We start from the raw sequence: 26,999 nt of genomic DNA, 5'->3' as shown, positions 1-26,999 counted from the left end.
AGCTGGTGTGGATATTGAACACTCGAGCAGTACTCAAGAACAGCTCTCACTAGCGTCATACGTGCGATCTCCTTCCCTGATGAACCACACTTTCGCACAATGCTCCCGATAAAAGGATTTCGAATAGTAGCCTTCCCTTCCACAATCCTGACGTACCGTTCCATTTCATACCGCTTTGCAACGTTACCCCCAGGTAACTAATCCTGTATCCCAACATCACAGGTTTGTTTTTCGTACTCATCTGCATTAACTCACATTTTTCTACATTTAGTGCTAGCTCGCATTCATCACGCCAACTAGAAATGTTGTCCAAGTCATCTTGTATTCACTTATAGTCACTCACGACGAAACTGTCCCATACACCACAATATCATCATCAGCAAACAAGCGCAGATCGCTGCCCACCCTGTCCGCCAAATCATATACGTATATAGAGAAAAATAGCGTACCTATCACACTTCTTCGGGGCACTCCTGATGATACCCTTGTCTCTGATGAACATTCGCCGTCGAGGACAACTTACTGGGTTCTTCAGGGTGGTTGCGAATAAAAATGTCCCAGACGAGTGGACACGATTGGACGTGAATGTCTGCTATAAACACACCCAGTGACGCGCACACCACGTGTACCTCCGCCACGTGATGCACACCGGTTCAGAGCGTAGTACGGCCTGTGTCAGTGTGAGTGGAGCAGTGCAAAGGAAACGATGGTACTCATGGTGGAGTAGCGGGTGTTCGATGTGGAAAGCTAAGTGACAACAAAGTCGTGAAAAACGTGTGGTCAGTTGTTTGCTGAGAAGTTTAATGATGTCGAAGTGCCAGCAAGAGTGCTTAGTCCTAAAATAGCGTCAGACAGGATCTGTTTTGAACAAGTCAAAGGACATTCCGACACGTATCCCCGCACACAAGAAAATGTGGGTGCACTTCACCAGAAAATGCTTCAGAGGCCTACCAAATCAACCCGATGCCTGTCGCAAGATGCTGTCGTATCGCATCGATCATGAGGACGAATACTCCACCTGGACCTACACATGCACCCCTACCGATATCTGTTGTTCGTGCATTAAAACCACAAGATGCTCCTAGCGCCTCCAGTCGCTTGCGACCTTTTGCTGAGCGAGATTTGTGATTGCCTTAGAGTACTCCCTGTAAACCCGAACTGGGTTTCCATACGGACCTAGCGACTTATTTGTTTTCGATTCTTTCAGTTGCTTGTCTACGCCTGGGAGGCTTATTACTACGTCGTCCATCGGGAGTCTGCGCGACGGTCAGACGACGGTGTGTGTGTGTACGATTCTCCTGCATGAACGATTTCTTAAACGCGAAATATAAAACTTAGGATTTCGTTTTGCTATCTTCAGTTGCAACACCAGTCTAGACAACGTGTGACTGGATGGAAGTCTTAGCCCCGCTTAGTGATTTTACATAGCACCAGAATTTTCTCGGATTCGCTGCCAGATCTTTCGCTAAGGTATGACGGTGGTGGTAGTTGTGTGCTTCGCTCAGAGATCTTTGCCTGTCATCATTTGTGCGCTCTCTTTTGAAGTGAGACTGCAACAGCCTTTGCTTCCTCAGAGTTCTTCGAATTTCGTTCTTAAATCATGGTGAGCTATTCCGTCCTTAATCCACTTACTAGGCGCAGAGTTCTCCAGACTACGATTTACATTCTGTTTTAACTTTGCTTATAATTACCTTACGTCCATCTTACTGGAACTAAGTGATGTCAATTCATTGTCTAAGTCAGATGCTAACAACTGCTTATCTGTTCTTTTAGCAAAAACAGTCTCCTAGCTTTCTTGACTGATTTATTAACTTTCGTAACCGTAGTCACTGTAATGAAACCACAATCACTAATCCCCTTTTCTATACTAACACCATCTATAAGGTGCGGCGTTTTAGCAGCTACAACGTCTAAGATATTTCCTTTGCGTGTAGACTGTCAAACTAGCTGCTCAAGACACTATTCAGAAAAAGTGTTCAAAAATACTACGCGAGACTGCCTGTCTGTACTCCCTGCAATGAATCCATAGACGTACCAGTCTATACTCGGTACGTTAAAGTCGTTTATTGCATGATCTGTGTGTTTGGGCGCTACTGACCGTAGATTTTCTAATACACATAAATGAATACCATCCTGTTATAATATAAAATCGAGGAAAGTCACGAAAGAAAGAGACGAAAAGAATCTCCGTTAACAGCAAAACAACAAAAGGACTGATAAAGGTATAAACGACTGAAAGAAAGAGCTTCCGCGAAAAGTGTGGAGCGTGTAGTTCAGGCTGCAGGTGGTTCTGTGATGTTCTAGTAGCGTTCTTCGTACCATGCGCCCACTCTATCAGGTCACCGCAAACATGAACCACGATGATTACTTCAACATTTCATATAACCAAGTGTTGCCCTTTCTTTTGCATCTTCATGATCAGTATGCTGTGGTCAGTCTCGACTTCCAGGAGAGTAACAGCCGTGATCATAGGACTGTACGCATACGTTCGTGGTTCGACGAACACCTCACGCACGCCATTGCATCTCGACTGGCCCGCTACCAATGAATGGCTTCAGCTGACTATGGAATGGATGAAGAAAATTTTGGACTCCTCTCCTCGTCGAACTGAGTCCGTTATCAAGGCTACAGCTCGGCACTGGCGCGACGTTTCCTGGGGTGGCGAGTTTTTTGCCCGGTATTTGTCATGGCCACTCCACTCCCTCTTTTATCAACTTCCAAATGTCACCCAATCAAGCTCGCCTCTTCAGATCTACTTTCTACTATTTTCTATTTAAAATCCTGCTGTTTCCGTGGCTGTTACTTATGGAGCACTAACTCAGCTGGGAAAAGATACGGAACTACCGTGACCGCGCTAAAAGTACCGTCTTGGTATTAGCATGAAAGGACTTAGGAGAACCACGGAAAACACAGATTTGCGCGACCAGACGGAAATTTCAATTCCATCCTCTCGGGCACGAGACTGTAGCTGACTGGGGATACTAGCGAAAAAGATTCAGAATAATTAAAGCTGCCGCGTTTAATGCAGCTGCAGCTCTTTGTATTATCACAGCTGCCACGGAAGGCGAGAGAATTTCCTCGCTCGGGTGGCGAAAAATATTCGCTGCAGCGACTGGCAGTAACTCTTCACCAGCGTGCAGCCACTAATTGGCTTCGCCGGCTCTCCTCTGACGAGGGTCCGCTCCTCCCACGCCTGCAACCGTTCGCCCGCCACGTGTTCGCACGATTCCTCCCGCGCCACGCGTCTACTGGTGCTTCAGCGCACTTATAAATTCTGTACGATGCCGCACGTCACCTCAGTTTTCATGTGCAGTCTCTAGGGAATACTAGCGCGGAAGCAGGGATATGAATGCTCTTCTTACGTTCCCGGTTTTGCATCACTGCCAGCGAGAAGCATTTGGGGCGTTTCTTTCTGTTGGGAGTTACAATTTTTGCAAGTCATTACCATCCAAAATGACTAGCATGTTAAATATGCCGCTGCTGAAGAATGTTAAAGCTGAAATACGACATAACAAGCAAGAAGACACTCTTAGGAAGGAACGACGTCAGTCAACCGGAATTGGGTGACATCTACAGATAATTTCGAAATAGTATGTCCTATTCTGTGGTCTGGCATTGTTGATATAAAATGTGCGAAGTACTCTCTGAGTGAGGAAACTGAATACAGAGGAGTAGCGTGAAGACAGCTGCTCGCCCTGTGTCAACGACCTACAGCGATCTGTCATTCCATTTGAACTTGTGAAAGCATGAAACCTAAGGGTGCGGTGTTAGTGTCAGCCCCCCCACCCCCCTCCCGCACACACACTCACACACAGACAAACACACAATAATTTCTTCTGAGGCCCGGAGCCTCTATTCAACGTTCTGTCATCCAACAAGAGCAGTTGTGGCATTTTAATGACATGGGAGTTTCACTGGAGAGTGTGTAAATGCATTGTATTTTGTATGAAACTCATTTTAATGAATTCGTTTCGAAACTACCAACGCCAATTTCTCATGACGCAGGAGTGCTAGGTAGTAACGAGGCAAGACGCTATGCCCAAGCGTGCTGCGATGAGAGCCATTATTTTTCCTTTTAGTTTACGGCTTCATTGTTTTTGTAAGTATGGATATAACACCATTCCCTTAAAATTTTTCTGTGCAACGTTTACATTTTGTGCTTTCTCTCGCACGTGTGTAGATGTTCAACTGAGCATTAAGAGAACTCGGTAAATGAAAGTAGATTTGTGCCGAAATGGGCACTTGATACATGCACGGAGATGAGTTTTACTTTAGTGAAGTGCGAGATGTGGGGTGTAAGTTTGTATTTTGACACACAAATCAATGTCCTGTGAAACTGAAACAATGTAATAGGAACATTAAGTTTCAGCGTCTCGCGAACGACGAAGTCTCGAGACGGAGCGTAAACTTGTATAGAACAAATATGGAAAGCAAAATCGGCTGTCACCCTTCCAGGGCAACTGTCCCGTATTTCGCGTTATGCGATTTAAGAAAATCCGGACGGGAATTTGAAGCCATCTCCTCTCCATGCAAGTTCAGCGTCTTAATTACTGTGTCACCTCACTCGGTGACTATGAAACAGTTGTATACCTACTGCCCTCAATCCTGTTCTCTACAGTGCGACGTGGTCTTGAGGAAAACAAACTTTCAGATGGCACGTGATTCTTTTCGACCCAAAAATTTAACAAAAATCTCTATTTTAAGCAAATTTCAGCCAAATTTCTTGTCAGACGTATTAAGTATCCATTCGTGTAATTGGGCTCTGCTACTGTGGAACGGTAAGAAAGTTGATGCACATAAGTTGTGTATAAGAGTATGAATACACTTTGGCCAGTATTTACGAGTTCCTCGTGGCTAGTAGTCCGCGTAATGCAAGTCACAACTATCGTTAAAGTGATAAAAGACATTTCAGTTAAAAGATTCAAATGGTACAACCCGGAATATAAAACGTCAGAACCAAGGCACACTGGGGTTGAAGCACTGAGAAGTAAATATATTTATCTATCTTGTATACCTTGTAACTGCGTAATTATAATTACATGTTGAGTAATTTTTTTTTTTTTTTGACAAACCTGTTCCAATATTACGGGTTCCAGAGAGTCCAGAATAAATCTGAAGTAATGCACCAATAGTGGAATATCTTAAAACAAACGTCGTAACGTGTCTGAGTGCTGATATTTGTGTGCCTGACTGGTTATATCCTCTTATACTTTTTCTTAAATCTGAGGATGGTATAATTCATCCGAAACCAGTTACCACATTTGAATAACAACTTGATGTAAATCGAAAGTCATAATCCATAGCACTGAACGACTAAAATATCCAATTTCAGCTGCAGACTGTCTACCAGATTACAGGTTCAACAAAAATTTGATTTTCAGTACTTCATATAATTACTGACCGAATTCAAAAATATAATATGTCACAATCTACTGACTGAGAGTGTAACGTTGCTACTTTAATTTGGTATGCTGAAATCGGAGCTAATAGACAATGAAAGTGGGTTAAAAGCCGTGATCTGTCTGGGGACGTTAACCGTGGATTACTGGGCAACTGTTTCATCAGATATTTAGTCTAGGTTTACCAAGCAGACTAACATTAATGATAATCTTTTAATAGTCATACAAAACCGGTAATATATATATAAACAGGAGAATTTAAATAAAAAGAAAGAAATCAGTTTATATTTGGAAATTTATTTTAAGATTGTTCATTGAAATTTGAGCATATTATACGTGAGTTATAACTGAGCTGGTGCCTTATTTACGATTGAAAAAAATGTGAGATTGTAATCTTACGGAACGCATAAAATATGGAGCCAAGATTGGGAGACTGGATACAACACTGCATTCATAAAATAACACACGAGGAACATTGAAACATAAGCAAGAAGAAATTAACCACAACCAACAGATTCAGTTTTTACCCAAAGAAATTACGTTCATACCACAATCCTGTCCGTCATGTAATTAACACACACTGGTATACTAAATTCATATTAACTCTTTTTGAAATCTTGGCAAAAAGAATAGCTGAGGGCTACTTTGATGATTACACCACATGCTTCACGTGGTCAACTTGGTTTACACAAAGCGTACAACTCCACAATAATTTTGATAATTAAAATAAATTAGATCGAAAAGCAATTGCAAAAGAAAAACCTTGAACTGGTTACTAACGTCTTAATATTAACCTGATGGGTCAAACAGTTATATAAGCACGTGGTACTGGTCTCGCAAAGTACACCCCACGTGGGTTGAACATAAAGAAAAGCATAAAGAAAAGTTGCTATATTAAAAAAATATTCTCAAGACGAGACGTTATAATCTCACGCACATTCGGATTTAAGATTGATGAACTTAGTTAGAGTTACTGATCAACACGTGGTTCCACTTTACTCACAAAGTAGTAACAAAGCAACTACCGGAAAATAATCTGAACTTCACACGATAATTACACTGCGCTGCAATTTAAGATAACATCGGATATTTTAGACCTAAACCCGAAATAAAGGTGATTAAATTTTCAGTTAGGCTGAACTTAAGAAATCCATTGTCCTACGGACTTAACAGACACGCGCTTAGCCGGAGATCTTACCACTTCAGACGCTCGCCACGGCCACACTGCAACTGCCTTACTGCCCAGCGTGCTTCCTGAGGGTGGCTCACAAAGACCAACGGAAGTGGCCAGAGGGGCAGCTTCCTATACCAACATGACAACGGACGGACAGGACCATACTAAGGATAGAACCTCTTTGCTTTTAGGAAGCGTAGCTACCTGTTCCGACGTTGTTCCTACTGTTCTCTAGCAGACAGCCTTGTCTGCTACCCTCAAGCATGCAACTAGCAATACATATGCTCATTCATCCTCTCACACAAAAGGGAAGGGGGATGACAGTATCTTATCATATACAGTATATAAAAGAAAGCGGATGTAGGTTCCGTATGAGACTGTGTGACATGAATTACATATAAGAATTACATATAAACTGTGCTTTAAAGTGTAGTAGTGTGACAGATCGTTCTTGTTTATGTGTAAAAGTAACACGTTCCACTGCTCAGTCTCCTCCCAGATAGTCAGAAACGCCACAGTACATTTAGAAGAGGAATTTATTCCATAAATGACAACAGATTTAAGAAATTAAACATGAAAGGAATCCAACAGAGACCTTTCAAGAGGTACACTCTTACGTTAGAGGTTTAACACAGTTGATCCAGTCTTAAAGTTGCACCTTATGTACATTTCTTGAGGCAGTGAAACTTGTGACACGCAAATTACCCAGACTAAATTTATACAGTATTTGAGAATGAGAGACGTGGCTACTTCCTACAAACTTTATAAATAATTTCAAACTAGTTGGCAACTTTTTCTCTTTAACGCCCCCTACAAAATAATTGAAGGGAATACGTTTGTCGCTTACTACATTTTCGCCGTTCATCCATCATACCTTCGGCAGGCATCACGTTTTAATTCGTTCCTTCTTTAGTACTAACTCCATAACACATTTTGCAGGCAGTATCCACATTTACCACTGAATGTCTGTACCGGCAAAATTTATTACTGTGCGATACATAGTTCATGATATATGACTTCATAAATACTGAGCTGTGTGAAAAACTAGCTTTTGCTGAAAACGGAGCGTAAATTATCCAAACTCAACTCGACCAGTGTTCAATAATGAGAGAACTTGGCGACTTCCAAGCAATCTTTAAATGTAATTTCAAACCTTCCTGAACTCTTCCTGGCTTACTGCTCTACGTAAAGCTCTACATGCTTAACGCCAAATGTTCACACACTCGAGGTTTGAAGCTGTCTGATAAATGGGCGTTCGATTCCGTAGAGTATAGGGAGTGAGAAGCGGATGGGCTGGGGACGGGGAGGGGGGGGGGGGAGGAAGGTTACTAATTCTACCAGAAACGGTTAAAAAATCTTAAGTTTCAGTTACGCATAGCAATTCTGTAAATCAATCGTTTACTTAAGGTAAGATTGTATCACCGAGAGAAACCGTCCATTTAGTTATTTCAGATTTTTAGAGGAATGGAGGACCTAATAAAATGTCAGCTTTCTTATTTGTAAATACTTCTACTGTTGTAGCTCGACTCTGTTTTCCCATTTTTAGAGGAACCATCACATTTCGTAAAACAGAATTCATGGTTCTGTTTTCGAAAGAAACTCTACCACACTATTTGGGTAGACTCAAAAGGCATTCAGTGCAACCACACAGAAACAAACTCGAACAGTTTGCGTATGACCACTCGTCGAACATTTTGCTTAGACACCTTGTGATTGTGAAACAGAAGTATAAAACGGCAATGCAATAGCGGAGTTATCATTTGTACTCCGGTGATTCATGTGAAAAGGTTTCCGACGTGATTACGGCCGCATGATGGAAATTAACGGACCTTGAACGCGGAACGGCAGTTGAAGCTAGACGCATCGGACGTTCTACTTCGGAAATCGTTCGGGAATTTAATATTCCGAGATCCTCAGTGTCAAGAGTGTACCGAGAATGCCAAATTCCAGGCATTACCTCACCACAGGCAACTTGGTGGCCGACGGGCTTCACTAAGGGACGGAGAACAGCGGCCTTTGCGTATAGTTGTCAGTACGAACAGACAAGCAACACTACGTGAAATAACCGCAGAAATCAACGTAGGACGTAAACGAGCGTATCCGTTAAGATAGGGCAGCGAAATTGGGTGTTAATGGGCTATGGCAACAGACGACCGACGCGTGTACCTGTGGTAAGAGCACGACATCACCTGCAGCGCCCATCATGGGTTCGTGACCATATCGGTTAGATCCTAGACAACTGGAAAAAAATTGCCTCGTCAGATGAGTATCGATTTCAGTTCGTAAGAGCTTATTGTACGGTTCGACTGTAGCGCAGACTCCAGAATCCATGAACCCAAGTTGTCACTACGGCACTGTGCAAGCAATTACTTGCTGCACAATGGTGTGGGCTGTGTTTACATGCAATGGACTAGGTGCTCTGGTGCAAGTGGACAGGTCGTTGACTGGAAATGGTTATGTTGGGCGACTTAGAGACCATTTGCAGCAAAAGACGGTGGCTTTTTTATGGATTACAATACGCCATGTGACCGACTCACAGCTCGCAATTGGTCTGAAGAACATTTTGGACAATCCGAGCGAATGATCTGGCCACCAAGATCGTCCGATATGAATCCCATGGAAAATTTATGGGACATAACAGGGAGGTCAGTTCGTGCAGAAACTTCTGCACCGGCAACACTTTCGCAATTATGCAGAGTCATACCGGCAGCAAGGCTGAATATTACTGCAGGGGAGTACCGACGACTTGTTAAGTCGTAGCCACGTCGAGTTGTTGCACTACGCCAGCCATGAGCTTGACGGTATTGGGAGGTATCCCATGACTTTGGTCACCTGAGTGCAGTGTCACGCTGAAGCTTTGAGAAGCGCCCCAAACTACAGCACCTCGTGCAGAAATAAATGTCAACAATTCAGGCGCTAAACTGACACACCATAGTAATATGGTACGGTACGGCACCATTTCTGTCCTCCTGTGTGGGCGCTCGTTTCGGTATTTTGAATCTATGTTAGCTGTCCTCAATTGCCATTACACATTTTTTTTTTAACAAAGAAGTGTTAAGCAGTTGAATGCTTAATCAACTGGAAGCCATAATAGGTTTCCGATTTACCACATCCAGCCAACGTCAGAGAATAAAATTGCCACGGTGATCTCCTGGGGGTAGGGTAGGGATTCAGGTCATATTTGAAAGGCCTCTCCTTAAACCAGCGCGTTAAATTGCTGCAAGAAGCAGACGGAGCAGGACCATCAGCTCCTTTTCTTGAGAAGACTGTTTACATACTTACCGATCGTCATTCAACGGTACCTCAGGGTTGTTCAGCGCCATCTCCATTGCAGATCACACTTACCTGTAACAAAAGAAAGCAACGTATTAGAATTTTGTTACGTTACAGTCTAACTGAAAGAAACCAGTAACACCGCAGCACTACGCAAGTCCGCAACGGACAGCGAACTGTGGCGTGTGGTCGAGAACAGCGAGGGGGTGTTGGTTCTGTAGCGCAGCTGTTGGCATTGTCTCCAGCAGGTCCGGCAGACGGCCACTCGGAACACGGAGATCCGGCACAGAGGCTGGGAGGCGGCTGCCGGCCATCGACCCCGCCCGTAGCCCCCCAGCTGGCGTCTGGGCCCGCGGCTAATAAGCCGACGGCCGCAGCACGGCCACCGCTCGCCTCCCGTTCTGCGCCCTAACACCGGAACCGCCTGTTACTGGCCGACTCCCTCCTGTACGCACGGTGAATCGCCTAAAACTTGCGCCATAACTGTTGCGGACATGGAAAGTGCTATTTATGTGCAATTTTCACAGAATTGACTGGTAGTAAGCGGCTCGTATTGTTAGCCAATAAACAGATTGTAATAATACTTCGAAAGCGTATTTTTGTACAAACATACATTTTCTTAAACGAAACATTAACAAATTAAACCTAGGGTAAATTAGAATGTCAGTGGTGTTCGTTGCAGGATTCTGGTGCAAATCGTTTGCGAGATAACGTATGTTGAAAAGTTTCCACAGCGACACTTGTTTGTAACAGTCAACCTGAGTAGTTGCTAGGTGCGATGTCGTTATGTTTACCTGCAGTGTGCTTGTGTGTTCCTTGAGCGCATTGCGACTTGCTAGTCAGTTAGCGTTTGACAGTCCAAGCATTAGGTCGTGAGTGGACGATGCAGAAAATCCAACATGTTCGTGGTGTTAAGAGAGTGTAGGAAGAATACAGTCCGTTCTTGTGCGGTGTGAGCGGCAATGTATCCCAATAGACGTAAATCAACTCAACAATTTTTTATCAACCTGTTCAACCAGTTACGTGGAAGTGGTAGTGTAAAACCTAGACAAAGTAACAGTTGCTACTGTCACAGTTGACAAGCACGTTAGCTCCTGCGCAATCGCACGAGGAATTGGCATGAATCAGGCACGTGTCCTACGCATTCTCCATCGACAATGGTTCCATCCCATCACATCTGTCTCCATTAGGAGCTGTATGGAAACGATTAACTTCTGCACACGAGCAGTGATGAAGTCACATTTACCAGTGATGGCCAGGTGAACCGTCGTAACATGCATTATTAGTCTGCTGACAATCCCCGTTGGCTTCGTCAGGTGGAACGTCAGCGTCCATGGAGTGTAAACGTGTGGTGTGGGATAGTGACCATCTGTTCATAGGCTCGGTTTTTATAGACGAAACACTGAACGCACACAAGTATCGTAGTCTCCTGACAGACCATCTTCCACGGGTGCTAGAAGACGTTCCCTTGCAGACTAAGAGGAACCTGTGGTACCAATATGATGGCTGTCCATCCCGTAGTGCACGAAGTGCTACAGCATGTATTCACGAATTGTTTACAAATCGTTGGATTGGACGGAGAGGACCTGTACCTTGGCCTGCCCGTATTTGACGCCTTTAGAATTTCTTCCGTGTGGAAAGCTGAAAAACGCTGCCTACAAGAACATACCAGCTACATCCGATGATACTGTATGTAACGACGTATTACTGCAGCCCGCTCGGACATCTCCGGTGAAATACTAGCACGTGTGCAGCAGACGTTCCGTATCAGTCTAGAAGCGGATATTGCCACTGCTCGTGGTCATTTTGAACACAACATGTGATGGTCAGCTGTCTCGTTAATGGTCACAATCCACATAACTAGTGTATGCATTTGTGTTGTTCTTAATGTGTGCTGCCACAGGTATTCTTCACGTGACGGTGTGGGAAATTTTCAAAATGCTGTACTACCAATCCTTTCCGTGAGAACCGTACATCAGTAGCACTTCCGAATTCCGCAATATTTGCGGTGCAAGTTTTAGGTGATTCTCCATGTACATAGTTACTGATCACATCTGTAACTGCCGTCTGTTTTTAATATGTGCACACACAATGAACGGTGCCAATCAAGAGTCGCCGTCGTTCCAAGCACGCCATCTACTGCAGAGACCTGCATTAAAGTGGCACGTTATTATGCCACCCCATCCACCAATGTATATACATATAATACAACTATAAACAAGTCGGACTAAGCTGAGGTTATATACCTCCCTTTCTGTGGAATTAATAACCACTTGGATACAGGAAAACGGAAACAGTCTCGTACAACATTTGCACCAATAACTTGAGGAACGCCTCACAAATAATGTGGTGTGCCAAAAAACACACATGAACAATCTCAGACGTTATTATAACGCTGTATTTGATATAATGTAACACCTCGTGCGCAGAGTAACTGTACTTATTTATTTGAAAATTATAATGCAATCGAACATAATCACTCACTCACATACGAATTAGCATTAAAGCACATATTTATGGTAGCATATACGTAATGCTATTCGTTGCTATGACCTCAACACTCAACTGACTTTCTAGCCAAACAACGAAAAAAGCTTAAGTCAATTTCCTCTATTATAATGTAAAAGTGTAACAATTAACATAAGTCAGTTGACTGTATTGTTACATTTGTTAGCTGCGCATACATTTACTTACTACGATAGCCACACAACAACTGTCATGAGGGACATTATGGTTCTGAGCAAATAACGTCCTTTATACAGGATGATTGCCTGATGATGTTACAAGCTTTCAGGGATGACGGGAATAGTAAATGTACCAATTTGAGGTAATGGACCCTGATCCGGAAACTGTCCAGTAGAAAGTTGTAGGCGAAAATTGTTCTGTTACCTCTGAAAGTGTAATACATGTACTGGTACCGCTATTGCTAAAATTGTACGGTAGGCAACTTTGAGGGTTATGAACAAAAAAGAAGCCCAGTATATATGGGCTCTAGAGTGGATGCCTTAAGACCTATGAGCTCTTTTTCATCTTCGTTACAATGAAACAACTATCTTCTACTGAACAAGTGCCCAAAGCTCTTAAAGTATGCGTTTCAGAGCCTGTATCTAGAGGACATTTCTTTCTTCTTTTTTTGGTCCATGCTACTTTGGGCAAATCTACGGAAACCAAAGTGCTTGCAGTAGATGAGACGTGCTTCACAGTATCAAAAATAAGCAAGTGCTCATAGCTCTTAAGGTATAGATTTTAGAGGGCATGTGTTACGAGATATTTTTTGCTTTGGTCCATACTATGTCTGAAAGTTGCCTACCGCATCATTTTAGCAACAACCGGACCGGAACATGTGTTCCACTGTCAGATGTATCAGGATGACTTTCCCTTATAACTGTCGACTCTGTCGTTTCCGGACCAGTGTCCCTTGCTTCGAATTGGTACATGCTTCTCCATCATCCCTTAAAGTTTTTATCATCATCACGGAATCATTCTGTATAAGATTAATATCAGGTTTCTCGATGTAACTTTGAATTTACATGAGTTGTTTGGTTTCTTCACTTTCATGTTACCCTAGCAATATCAGCGAGAAAGCAGACGTATTTCCAGCAGGGATGCGACGCAGCTGATGCGGTTAGTATCTTCTGTCTCGCACTATTATTGCAGCCCACTCATCAAGGCAAGCGTAGGTACATTTACATCCACGTGGACATCATTACAAAACCAATGACAGTTTATGCTCAACAAAGTTACTCGTCCAGTTACAGGCGTTCGTGACGTCTTAGAATTGGCAGAGTACTCTTTCAAGAGCTATCGACTATAATCTTAAATTTATCATAATGTGTTGGAAAACAGTATAGATCTCGATCTTTGTAATTACGAGAGCGTGCTGACAAGAAATGTCTCCGAATTTTTTACTGTTCTCAATGTCTGTTGAGGTATTACATGTCATGCATATTGCTCGGTCGGTTTGTCCCGCTTAGGTGACAGGAACTGCGACACTCTGCCGCTCGAGGGCTCCTAATTGTAACCTGTAACATGGCGGTGCGTAACGTAACTACTCGTATGTCGGTGCGTGAGAAACAGTGTGATGTAATCAAGTTTCTAACCGCAGAAGAGTTGATCCACATACGTAGCACGCTGCCCTTTAGCAAGCCAGACCACTCAGCAGCGCTGCGACATCTGCAACAATCCGACGCCTTGAGTTTACTGTCATCGATCATCGTCCGTTTATTCCCCACTTGGCCCCATCCGATTGTCATCTCTTTCTAGAACTTAAAGAACACCTTCGAGGACTTCATTTTGATAGCGATGAAGCGGGGATATGGTTGTGACCCTGTCAACAAGCTAAAGATCCTACAGTGACGGTATCAAGAAACTGGGGAACACTTTGGGAACCATGTGTTCTTCGCAAGGGTGACTATGTTTAGAAATAAATAAACAGACAAGAAGAATAAAAATGTAGAACATTAATAAACGTTGTTTTATTTAAACATCTTTAAGTGTTTTCTTGTAAAAATTCGGAGGCATTACTTTTCATCGCGCCCTCGCAGATGATTTACATGATGCTATTTTGATTTCTCAGATGAAAACATAATTACTGCGTTTTTCATGTTAAACTATCTTCATGTTTCATATTTCACAAACCCGGCAACAGGGGTCACTCATGAGACAGCATATTGCTTCAACCGGTGGATAGATAGTAACGATTAGTTTTTTTAAGACCCACAGTCTAAGATTCAAGAGGTAATATTCTTCAGTTTTATTCGAACATTTTCTGCACGTTCATGAACGTCCGTGATTAATTAAAAACCTATCGATCTTTCAGTCCTAGCAGAAACTTCAAATTTGGTAAGGTAAGTTAGTGCACTGAGTCGAGGTCAAAGAAAATAATCCCAATTTGTTTGATTTTCTTTTCAATCTTATGTATAACGACTAGCTAATTGGCACTATCTTTGTGCGTACCGCACTCAAGCGGGTAGGGATAGTTTAAGGCTTTCTTAGAAAGCACTCTTTAATGACATGCCGGGCTGCGGTGGCCGAGCGGTTCTAGGCGATTCAGTCCGGAACCGCGTGACTGCTACGGTCGCAGGTTCGAATCCTGCCTCGGGCATGGATGTGTGTGATGTCCTTAGGTTAGTTAGGTTTAAGTAGTTCTAATTTCTAGGGGACTGATGACCTCAGCTGTTAAGTCCCATAGTGCTCAGAGCTATTTTTTTTTAATGACGTAACTTCGTTTTTCAGCACGGTCACCAGGGAACTAAATAAACCTGTAACAACGGCGATCTTTAAAGTACAACCGTCATGAAAGATGAGTAAAAACTCGACGACAGTTTTCAAGCAATGTTGCACGACTCCATAGTAGCCATAGCCGGCGGTTCGACACAGCTGTCGAGAACAATTTAGCCATATCTTTATGACCATATAATTATTGTACGCACTATACAGTCTGTCCAATACATGAAGACAGAGGCCGCAGACTGAAGACTGTAGCCTGCAATACAACTTTCTCGCGATTCGCGTCAACTCGCACTGTGTCTGTAACGTTTCAGAAGACACAACTCTCCGCTCCCATCTCAGGCGAAGCGTCGTGGACTCACACGGAACCGACGCGCGCGAGAAACCCCACGAGAATTTTATTGCACTAACAGGCCGCGGAAATCTTAATTTGCATATCTAGATTAACGTCTGTCTTACACGAAGTGAAGTATGCCTTATCCAAATGATATACAGGGCGATTCCTATTAACGATTAAAAAGCCCCAAAGCGCCGTAGACGACTCTGAGACAAATTATTTAATATAAAACACTGAAAAGTGGGTGACGGATGTTGAACATGTGACGCCACCATATGACGTACCTCGCAGCCATTGCAGCGGCTGGCCTTGTCGACCCTACCCTCGCCGGTAGTCGGCAGTGCTGCACATCGCTCCGCTAGGCTACTCCTTTTTCGAACATCTTTTGCAAACCTTATCTGTTGTAAACACAGAAGTTACAGTTTTATTTTGTTCGCTGTGTTTCTTTCGTCTTGTCCCTTTTATTGTTTATTCAGTAAGGTCATTTACTGGTAGCGACGCAATTCGGAAGCTTATGCCCATTTATTTGTGATGCAATACGCTAGTGTTTTTTTTATTTTTTTTATTTTTTGCTGCACTGTACTTAGCAATAAACCTGCGGCGACCGCGAAACTGGTAAATGAAATAATGAAATTAGCCCAATGTAAACACATAATCGTCTAACGCAATGGAAAAAAATTATTTCCTGCAACACGCAAAATTCGAACCATGTAAACAAATAATCGTCTAACGCAATGAAAAACAAATTATTTCCTGCCACACGCAAAATTCGGACCCTGAGCACGTAGGTCCGGAACTGCACGGATGTGAATACTTGACCTGAATTGGGATGATGCTGTGCGACAAACCGATAGAGTTAACCGCTGCACGTGCTGCAAGGTACGTCTCTGGTGACATCACGTGTTCAACATTCCTCATCCACTTTTCGGGTTTTTCCAGACATTTTCGATCCCACATGTCTCATATTAAATTACTCGTCTTATATTTATTATGACTTTTGATGACTATTAAGGTAAATACATTGTTTGTTCTCTATTAAAATCTTTCATTTGCTAACTATGCCTATCAGTAGTTAGTGCCTTCCGTAGTTTGAATCTTTTATTTAGCTGGCAGTAGTGGCGCTCGCTGTATTGCAGTAGTTCGAGTAACGAAGATTTTTGGTGAGGTAAGTGATTTGTGAAAGGTACAGGTTAATGTTAGTCAGGGCCATTCTTTTGTAGGGATTTTTGAAAGTCAGATTACGTTGCGCTAAAAATATTGTGTGTCAGGTTAAGCACAGTCTCGTATACAATTCTTCAAAAGGGGACGTTTCAGTCTCAGCGTCATCTATGTCAATTCGGGATTTTCGGGATTTTTTAAACGTAAGAATCAGCCTGTATATACCAGCTATCTCACGCAAAATTAAGAAGTGTCCTTGAGAAGTGCTGACTGATATACAGGTACGTCTCTCGATATGCTGACTGATGTACAGGTATGCCTCTCATCTGATAGAAAACACGGTAATGAAGGTTGTTTCATAGCGGTCACCTATTATAACTGGGTAGTGGATGCCCACGTTGTGTGGTTTTGACAAACAGCTTTGGCGCCTAGGTTGACTTTGGCCAGTACAGCAGTATGGAAGCAGGAGGTGTTTTGGCGGTAGCCGGCGCAGCAGAGCGTTACTGCTCCTCCCTCCCCACCTCCCACGCCGCCGCCAACCATCAGCCCGCCTAATGGATTGGGCGGCGCCGCCGCTTTCCAACATATACACGCCCCTCCTTTCGTAGCTGTTGCGCCAGGAGGGCGTTAATCGAACGTTCCTTCACTCTGTTGTTAATGGAAGTAAAAAAAATTCTTCCTCCTCTTCACGGGTATTTGCTTTCATTAAAATGTTTCGCTGCTTCAAAATGTTTACAATCAGCATCAAACCCTCTATTCCAGAGAACACTCAAGTCGATATTGCTACTTGTTTGTTTACAAGTTCTCACAGCATTTAAAGCGCTCGAGAGAGAAGTAATCTATGCTAAGTCCTAACATTGCTAAAGAAAAAGTACTTAAAGGAAAACACTTCAAAATATGACAATGAGCTACATTAACCCAACATTTAAGAACAAGAGCTCTCAGAGCAAGCACTTTTCAGGTTATCCCTCCATCTCTATTTCTTCTTTTCCTCCTCCTCCTTTTTAATTCATGTAGCGTACTGTAGACCGCAGCTTCTGCTTCCTCCATAACTGCTACACTCTATGACTGAGATCCTCTCTTTTTTCTTGAGATCAGGTGGTCTTGGTCTTTATGTTTAATTTTTGCTAAATCCCCCTGAAGTTCATGACCTTGGTCTGCAAAACGTTATTATTCTGTGGATAGTCCTTACTTTAAAAAAACATTAATTTTGTTACTTTTTTAACTTATTTTGTAGTCTCTTTCAACTTAATAGTATCCCCTCGTCTGTATCAGTTAAAGGGTTTTCGAGTTCCAACAATGACATGAGACAGAGAGACAATGTGCAGGCGGAAAGGGACGCCGCGGAAATATTGTGACACATAATAGTCATAACCCTACGAGACCTAGTTCGTAGCACTTACCGCGAATGATGTCTCTGTATGTGGAATACCGCACCTCAATAAGGGGTGATGGTTCAAATGGCTCTGAGCACTGTGGGACTCAACTACTGAGGTCATCAGTCCCCTAGAACTTAGAACTACTTAAACCTAGCTATCCTAAGGACATCACACACATCAATGCCCGAGACAGGATTCGAACCTGCGACTGTAGCGGTCACGCGGTTCCAGACTGTAGCGCCTAGAGCCGCTCGGCCACCCCGGCCGGCAATAAGAGGTGAGAAATCCCTAGAATGACAGTACAGAATGGACCATGCCCCCCCCCCCCCCCAATAGCATACAACAAGGCCTGCAGTAGCGCCTTCTATTGTGAGGCAAAAGCCGTCTGGGTTTCAGCAATGGTACGTAGTGACCGTGTTAGGGCCGGCCGGTGCGGCCGTGCGGTTCTAGGCGCTTCAGTCTGGAACCGCGTGATCGCTACGGTCGCAGGTTCGAATCCTGCCTCGGGCATGGATGTGTGTGCTGTCCTTAGGTTAGTTAGGTTTAAGTAGTTCTAAGTTCTAGGGGACTGATGACCACAGATGTTCAGTCCCATAGTGCTCAGAGCCATTTGACCGTGTTAGGACTGCGATTGTCACACATAAAACGTCCCAACCATGCTCAACTCTGGGGAACGAGTTGACCACGTCTGATTAGACCCTAGTAATCGTCCGCCACGCAAGCTCTGGTTAGCTGACATTATCATCCATTAGATGGAATCTACAGTCACATCCACCACGGAAAGGACACTCATATGTTCGCAGTATCATCCGTGTAGACTGTAGATATCGTTAGTGAACACCTGCAGTGGCTTTCTACACCTAACATGATACTTCACCCACACGATAATACCGGTGCCACCACGTCGATGACTTCCACAATATTGAGAAGATATAACACGCGGACTATGACCAGACGGCGAGGATCCTTTTCAGGCTAAGCCGCGCCTCATCCATTAACGGGAGACTAATCCACAGATCGCAGGTCCATTCAAGGGGGGCAGACACCACACTCGCAACGACACAAGGTGCCTGTCCAAGGGAGAAAAAAACAACAACACAAAAACACCACGGCAAGTCATCAAGTACACAGACCGCCCTCTCCAAGTAGACAGTTCACATTCTGAGGAGAGGTGTGTGGCTCAGGCATGCTGTGCTGCTCTACCTCATTCGTGTACGCAGTTAGTACAATGGACAAGTATTCGGGAGGGCGACGACTCAAATTACCGTCCGGTCATCTTGATTTAGGTTTTCCACGATTTCGCTAATCGCGTAAGACAAATGCTGGGATGGTTCCTTCCAAAGGGCAAGGCCGATTTCCTTCCCCATCCTTCCTTAATTGGAGCTTGTGTTCCGTCTCTCTCGCTGTCGATGGGAGGTTAAACACTAATCTTCCTTCCTTTTTTCATTCGTGTAATGCTACCACAGAAATTCGGTCTTGTCTTCCATATTGTGTCCCTTCCCGTCTCAATATAACTTTATTTATTGTCTTCCTCCACTAACAACTTTCCTTAAGCTCTTTCTATTCAAGTTTCACCCTTTACCCTTCCTTATTCAGTGTCAGACTTTTGAGCTACGAAGTGTTTCTCTCCTCTCTACTGTGGTACAATGCTTTATTTTTGTCATGTACGAGATCATCATATTGTTGTAAATGTTATTCGTTAAACTCTATGCTTAACGAACTTTTTACTCTACTGCAGAGTGTGTAGATGCGTGTTCTATGTTTGTTGCTTCTCCCAAGCTCTTCATTTACACTGATCAGCCACAACATTATGACCGCCGACCTACTGTGGATATAAACCCGTCCAGTCGACAGCAGCGCCACCCGGCAAGGAATGACTGCAAGTCAGACAAACGCACGAGCATTTACGAGAGTTGGTACTTAAATAGTGGCAACTATTTATTCACAATCGATATAGAAGAGTTACATGTTTTCACCGTTATTGTCCTTCACAGTAGTCACCAGCGTTGTGTAGAACCCGTTGCCAGCGAGGTGGAAGGCGTACTATACGGTTAGCAGATCCTGTACTGTTGATGGTCCGAATGGAGCGGTCTACTGCCTATCGGATCTCTGGAACAGTTCTGAAGCGAATGTGACGAAGTGGTTCCTTCATCATCGGAATCAAACCAAAGTCACAAGGATTTAAGTCCGGGGAGTATGGTGGATGGTACAGTACTTCCCAGTCCCATCGACCGAACAGAGGAGCCACAGTTTGCGCTGTATGCGCCCGCACATTGTCGCGCAAAATGATGGGTGGGTTGCGCAGAAAGTGTCGCCGCTTCTTTCGCAAAGCATTATGGGTCGCCGCGAAAGTCGCAAGTGCGTCAGAGCCGCAGTATGGTGAAAGTTATGGTAATTCTCGTGTACGACTGTGATGGTGTTATCCTAACGCATTACGTTCCTCCACGGCAGACCATCAATGCACAGTATTGCTGTTCGGTTTTGGAGCATCACCTGCGACCAGCTTTGCTGGTCACGTACACCTTTTCATGACCATTATGTTTCCCGATGATAGTGGCATTTTTCAACAAGATAATGCGCCATGTCACAAGGGCAGGAGTGTGATGGAGTGGTTCGAGGAAGGCGAGTTCCAATTGATGTGCTGGCCCTGCAACTCGCCTACCGAACACATCTGAGATGTGTTTGAACGTGGTGTCAGAATTCATCGCCTCCCTCCCCGGAATTTACGGTAACTATGTTACTTGTGTGTGCAGATGTGATGCCAACTCTTTCCAGTGCCCTACGAAGGCTCCCATGCCACGCCGAGTCGCCGCTGTTACCCTTGCTAAATGTGGACACACCGGCGATTAGGTAAATTGTTATAATGTTCTGGCTGATCAGTGCATTTGCTTCTATATCAAAACCACTGGGCTGTGTCAATTTTCTAACATATTTAAATATCTCTACTCGCTTGGTGTTTCCACAGTACGTACGTACTCTGTCAAATCATAAGAGATCTTGCGACGTGCGTTTTCAGTAATTATCTGCGATTATTCAACGACCTTCATCGCATCTTCTCTATTTTTCCTCTAGAAATTTCAGATCGTCTGCAAAAGGTAGCCAATTCACCTTCGTCCATTGGATTTTAGAGCATACGTAGATTCTACGTTTACTGATATCTTCGATTTCCTCTGTATTTCACCTAGGACAAGATTAAACAAGACTGGATACGTATCATTGCCCTGTCGAAATCTCAAAGGATTCCGGAATTCCCTCGGTATTAAACTTTGTGTCGGCTTCGACATCTGATTTTAAGACCTTTCCTTTACGTTTGCATCAAAATGATCCAAAACATTAAGGATCGTCTGCCCATCAAAACAGTCATACCATTTTCTAAAATCAACGAACGTAACTACTGCGTTTCTTGCTGTGACTGTTCTCACTTTCAGAATGCACTTCACGATAAAGTTTACACACACACACACACACACACACACACACACACACACACACACACACAGAGAGAGAGAGAGAGAGAGAGAGAGAGAGAATCAATCCTTCCTGAAAGTTCTTGTATTCACCTATTGGGATATCCAGCGGTTTTTTCGTTCTTAATCAGGCCTTGAAAGCACTTTTTAACAAACAGACAGCGACGAAATTGCTCAGTTGTTGCTTAAGACGACCCTGTCTTTCTTTCACGAAGCTTTCTTTCACGAAGAAGATGTATGAAACTAAATTCGCTGTCTCCATAATTTGTTTCTTTCTTAGAGAAGTCACTGCTAAACAATGCAAATTATCTACTGACTGGTCCCCTCCAATATTCAACGTTTCGGCTACTCTGCCAGTTTCACCAGGAGCTTTATGCTGTTTCGAGTGCTTTGAAGTTTTTATTTCTGAAACTCTGTTCTTAACGTTGCGGCAAGTCTAACCTTGCATTAGTAGGTCTGGGGGAGGAGATGGAATGCGTGCAGTTGTGAGTGATACACGTGTGCAGCATTCCCCCGTATGAAGCACAGAAATGTCCGAAATGTCTCGTGGCGCGCTGCATGTGGCACTGCTGACGGTCATCCGCCTGACGGATACGGACTTTTAGCTCGCGGGTCCCTTTGGTACTAATAGAGAGGAGTACTAGGTTTCAAAGTTTTCTTTCAGTCCTACGAATTAGGTTGCACAGCACCAATGTTCCATCACGGGCTAATTTCGTGGTTTCTCTTCTGCTTCCCCCAGAATTGCTACACTCTGTTACCGAGATTCTCCCTCCTTTCTTAAGACCACGAGGTCTTGACTGACATGCGAATGTAGAATCGAAGGGACCAGGAGAGCGGTAATCAACATCTTGCAGGATCCCTAAGGCGCCACGAGACTAGCGACTGACAGAGAAGACATACTATTCGGCCGGCCATGCAGCATCGTACTTACATGTCAAGTACATAATGTTAGGAAATGAGCTGCTTTGCAGCAAGGAAAGTATCCACAAGCTCTGTCCAACGTCGTCTGCAGCACCATGGACGCTCAGCACGGCGACTGGTGTTGTGGCTTCCTTTGACGCGGTAGCAGAGAGAGCACAGTTGCGACAGTACTCGACATAGGTGTGACACGATATCGCCTTTTCTTATGAGTTCTGGCTCTGAGTGCAAAACCAAGATGGCCATATCCGAGTGTGGAGGCTCGGAAGAGAACGAACGTTGTCAAGACTGCATGCGTCATCGTCAAAGGTGCCCAACACCTACGTGATGGTATTTATAGACAGTGGGTACACAGTAAGATCACCTCTAGTTGGATAGCCAGTAATTTTGGCAGCAGATGTTACATTTCTAACGCTTCAAGGCTAATGGGTACGCCCTACCTACGAGGATAATTAAAAAAAAAGTCTTCCTATGCCAAAACTACTGCGCAACAAGAGTGGCGTAATGTCAGAGGAGACTAATGTTCTGATTTTTCTACAGGCACAGTCCTGCTGCGATACGGATAACAGACGCATCAGTGTGGGAGTGAATAACACGGCAACTGGAAACGTACTCCAAAGCTGAAGAACTCAGGGCACTAAGATCCTTGTGGGCAAAAGTCTAGCTTGCACATCGATTCATCGTGAAATTATGGCGGTATACGGACCAAATTCCAATGTCACGTCAAGCCGTACTGAAATGGTGACGACAATGTGACCAAGACCGCGCAGACGTTGATGATGCTTATAAGCAATGAAGGCTGTCGATTTGACCACTAACGACATGAACAAGAAACTGAATCGCAGCAGTTGCATGTTTTCAGATGATGACGACGTTCACTGCTCTCGTATGGCTGTGTGCCCTGGGAGCGGACTTGTATCTCCGAGGAATTGAATGACTGGTAGGACGTACCGACCGTTGTTTGACAGACTTGATGACTAAGTTGAAAAATAGTTGCCACCTTTAAGTGTAGTCCAGTGTTCGATAAAAGCTACTTGGGGCTGCCATGATAATATTTAACTTATGTTCTCAAGTCTTCTCGTAAGAGGTTTGAACAATATGTCATAAAGCTGGCATGTCGCCCTTGGTGTCCTGATCTACCTCCATACAGAGGCTGTTTGGATATCGTCCAGGCCGTCATGTTCTGCACACAAAACATCTGGTCATAAGTTGCCGAGAGCCTGGCCCGTCACCACTCACTGGCCATTACGATTAATGACCTCCGGTACAGGGATGAAGCAGCAAGGATTGACGTATCTGTATCTATCATCCAAGCTCAGTTCGACTTGATGCTCAGATGCGCGAGAGCCATTACTGCGGCCAGAAGTGGCAATTCTGTATACTAAATTTCGCACCATATATACCCCTAAATAACCTAAGAATTAATCATGCTGTCGTGAGCCCCGATCCCATAAGAGGAAAAGAGTATCCAACTCAGAAATTGTTCCGAGGAAGCAAGTGGGGTCTGGCAGCAAGAACCAGCTGAGCGTTGCGAGGTCGTTTGAACAAGCCTTCCAGTCAACCGACATACTGGCGTCAAGTGACAAAATGGCCTTGTACACACAGATGAGGGGCGACTTGCACTGCGCACGTGACTCCAGCCTCGTCGAGCACAGAGAAACGTCAGACGAACGTGCAATGATTTCTCATATGGTGGTCTAAGAAACCCTGGGAGTACAGGTCCCTTGTATCGCTCGTCCTCCAGTCTCGGACTTACGACAGTTTGCTAGTATCGGCATGCCGCCGATGCTAATGAAATAGATCCTGAAGAATAGTTAGCAGGCTTATGTCGGCACGAATTCAGAGCCAGACATGGAATTAGCTAACGAGGTCGTAGCCACAGAGGTCTGGAGTAGAATTCCATTATCGTGAATTCAGTCTGACTTTTATTTCTTCTTCCTTGAGATTTACTCTGAAATACTTCCAGGCTGTAGCCGAGCTGCTGTCTGAGTAATACAAGCAGCCCACACTGCTTTCTCTCGTGTATTGTGTCTACTCAAGTAATAAGCCCTGACTTCTTTAAATTGTCCTTCAACTTCCTCTCGAGGTACCAAAATGTATTTTTCCTCCTATACCGTATAAGCGTAATAGGTCAAATTACGTTTCTTTGTAGCCTTCCTGGTGATTCAATTTTAATGGCCAGCACTATATGAGCAGATATTGTCAATTCGTTGACGCATTAATTAAATAATGAAGAATGGATTCTGGGTTATGCAGTGGTAATGAAACAAGGAGGGTTCTTGATAGAATGAACGCAGCTTTTCCCTGTGAGTGTGTTTCCGTTCTATAATTCGACAAGCGTGAAAACTTAACGTAAATGCTGGCAACACAAACTGTCGATTCTGGCACGGTAGCCGCGCTAGCTTTTTGCAGGATTGGAAAACAAGTGGACAGCGACGACAGCCGTGGGGTCTGTGGGGTCGTAGTGCGGGCAGCCCAGCACAGCAGGACAGGGCAGTATAGGGTAGGGTAGGATAGAACTGTTTGCAAGCTGACACTGCGGCTGTGCCCGATGAGCTATGTGCTGCGGCGCGGGGCCACGGACTGCCGCGGCCGGGACCGCGCTTCGCGGACCGCAGTTCAAAACACCACCCAGTCGAGATTCATTAAACTAAGTGCGCCCCGCAAAATCGCCTGGCGAATCCCCAGCAAACATCGGTGGCCGTTGGAAACTAATAAAGAAAAAGGTCGCAGCCATTTGTATCGATACTGATGCAGGTCAGATACGGGCGCTGTTCGGCCGTTCGTCACTTGTTCGCAATACTATTCACCGACAGTTTCACGTTGCAGCATCGCTGGGAAAAGTTACGTTGGCACTGAACTAGAATGACCGGTGGACGGTGAACTGAACTTAATCGCCGCTGATTTATTCAGAAAGTCTGTGTCTCGATAAAAGTCACACATTGAGGAGAGTGGGGAATTTGGCGCACCTAAGGCATTTCGATTGTAGAATTTATTCTGTAATACCTAGTGGCTCCAATTTTCGTATAACACTGGTCGGATGTGTTTACTGTAACATATCTTAAAAGCATAAATGTACAGCTACATTTCTCAGAAAAAACTGATAATTGTCACATTGCGTCATTTTACTTGATATAGCGGGTAAAAATGCAGTATGAGGGGTAAATCGGCGCACGGAGTGGTACAAGGTATTTGATTCCACAAATCTTATAATAAAAAATACATGTACAGAATATTACGTTTATTAAACAAAACACTGAACAACATAGTTTAGAAAAAAAGCAATCAGCGATAATATCAGCTTCATTAATACTAAATACTTCCGCTATAAGGAGTCACCCCCATTCTATCAACGAAATTGTAAAAAAATGAGGAGCGAATAGAGATTCATTGTATCCTCTTGTCCCTGTCGTGGGAAACTGCATAAGGGCAAAAGAAACTGCATTAATCAACGACATGAGGGGCTAAACCACTCAGATACAACTATCACTGCTGACTCGGTCGCTTGAAATGAACAGATCGTCTGCTGTTCATTTCGGGTGTAGGACATCTTCAGAATGTCATACAAAATGTCTTCATAGTAAATATAGCGTCATATTCGTACGTTTTCACCACTAGGTTGCGCACTAATGGTGAAAACATACGTATGTGATGTTGTACGTAACTATTAGCATGAAGACATTTTGTACGGAATTCGTCAGATGGGCTATTCCCAAAACGCGTCAACTATAATTTGGTGAACAAGTGATTTGTTGATTTTAGGGGACCCAATCAACAATGATAGAAGAAGTGGTCTCGATGAACCTTGTTCGAAAAAAATTCGAAAAAAAATGGAAAAAATGCAATATCCTGGTTTCAACTAAGATTCTCAAGACGTCTCTTGGTTATCAGGCGAATGTTGGACCTGGAAATAGCTTTCCAAATATCACCAACTGAGAAACCGTCAGCTTACTGGGATTTGTCTAAATCCCTAAATAGAAAGAACTTCTACTACAGCCCTCATTTGCATCCCAGGTAGGTAACGCTAGACAGTAGTAGTATTATAACGGAAATATAAATTTCTCAAGTGTGACTGGCGATGCTCTGCCACTCATAACCCGTGAAAAATCACAGAGCGGATGTAGGTTAATGTACACAGCTGGCCTTTAAATCTGCGCCACCAGCAAATAACGAAGTTTTACTTATTGTGCTTATAAAGTATAGTGTCAAGAATCTGTGATTGCATTTGTAGGTGTATTTGGGGAATTTAGGGGGCGAAATTTAGTAAACAGCGCTACCTTCTGCTACAGCAGCTTTAACTGTGTGGAAATGAGCAGAGATGACATATACGAGTAGTTCACTCCATGCCGCTTTAGTTCCAAGCCAGTGTTCATAAATTGCATTTTCTTGCTAGTCTCTCGGAAACCCATGACAAGACGTTTTCAAAGAGATATGTTGAGGATGTGGTGGCCAGGGCAACAATCTAACACCCTCTATATCGAAGTTAAGTCAGTAGAGCTAGGGCGAGATACGGTCTTGCGTTACCTTGTTGAATGACACGTGAACCTTTAAGATAAAACAGAACCACCGGCCTTCAAAGGTTAGAAGTGCAGCAATTGTTCCCCATTTTACCAGCTATGCGAACCAGAGATGATCATACTGTGTACCCAATTCAACAACAATTGC

Source organism: Schistocerca cancellata, chromosome 1 (genome assembly GCF_023864275.1).
Source record: "Schistocerca cancellata isolate TAMUIC-IGC-003103 chromosome 1, iqSchCanc2.1, whole genome shotgun sequence".
NCBI classification, from domain to species: Eukaryota; Metazoa; Arthropoda; class Insecta; order Orthoptera; family Acrididae; genus Schistocerca; species Schistocerca cancellata.
This window is presented reverse-complemented; position numbering follows the sequence as displayed.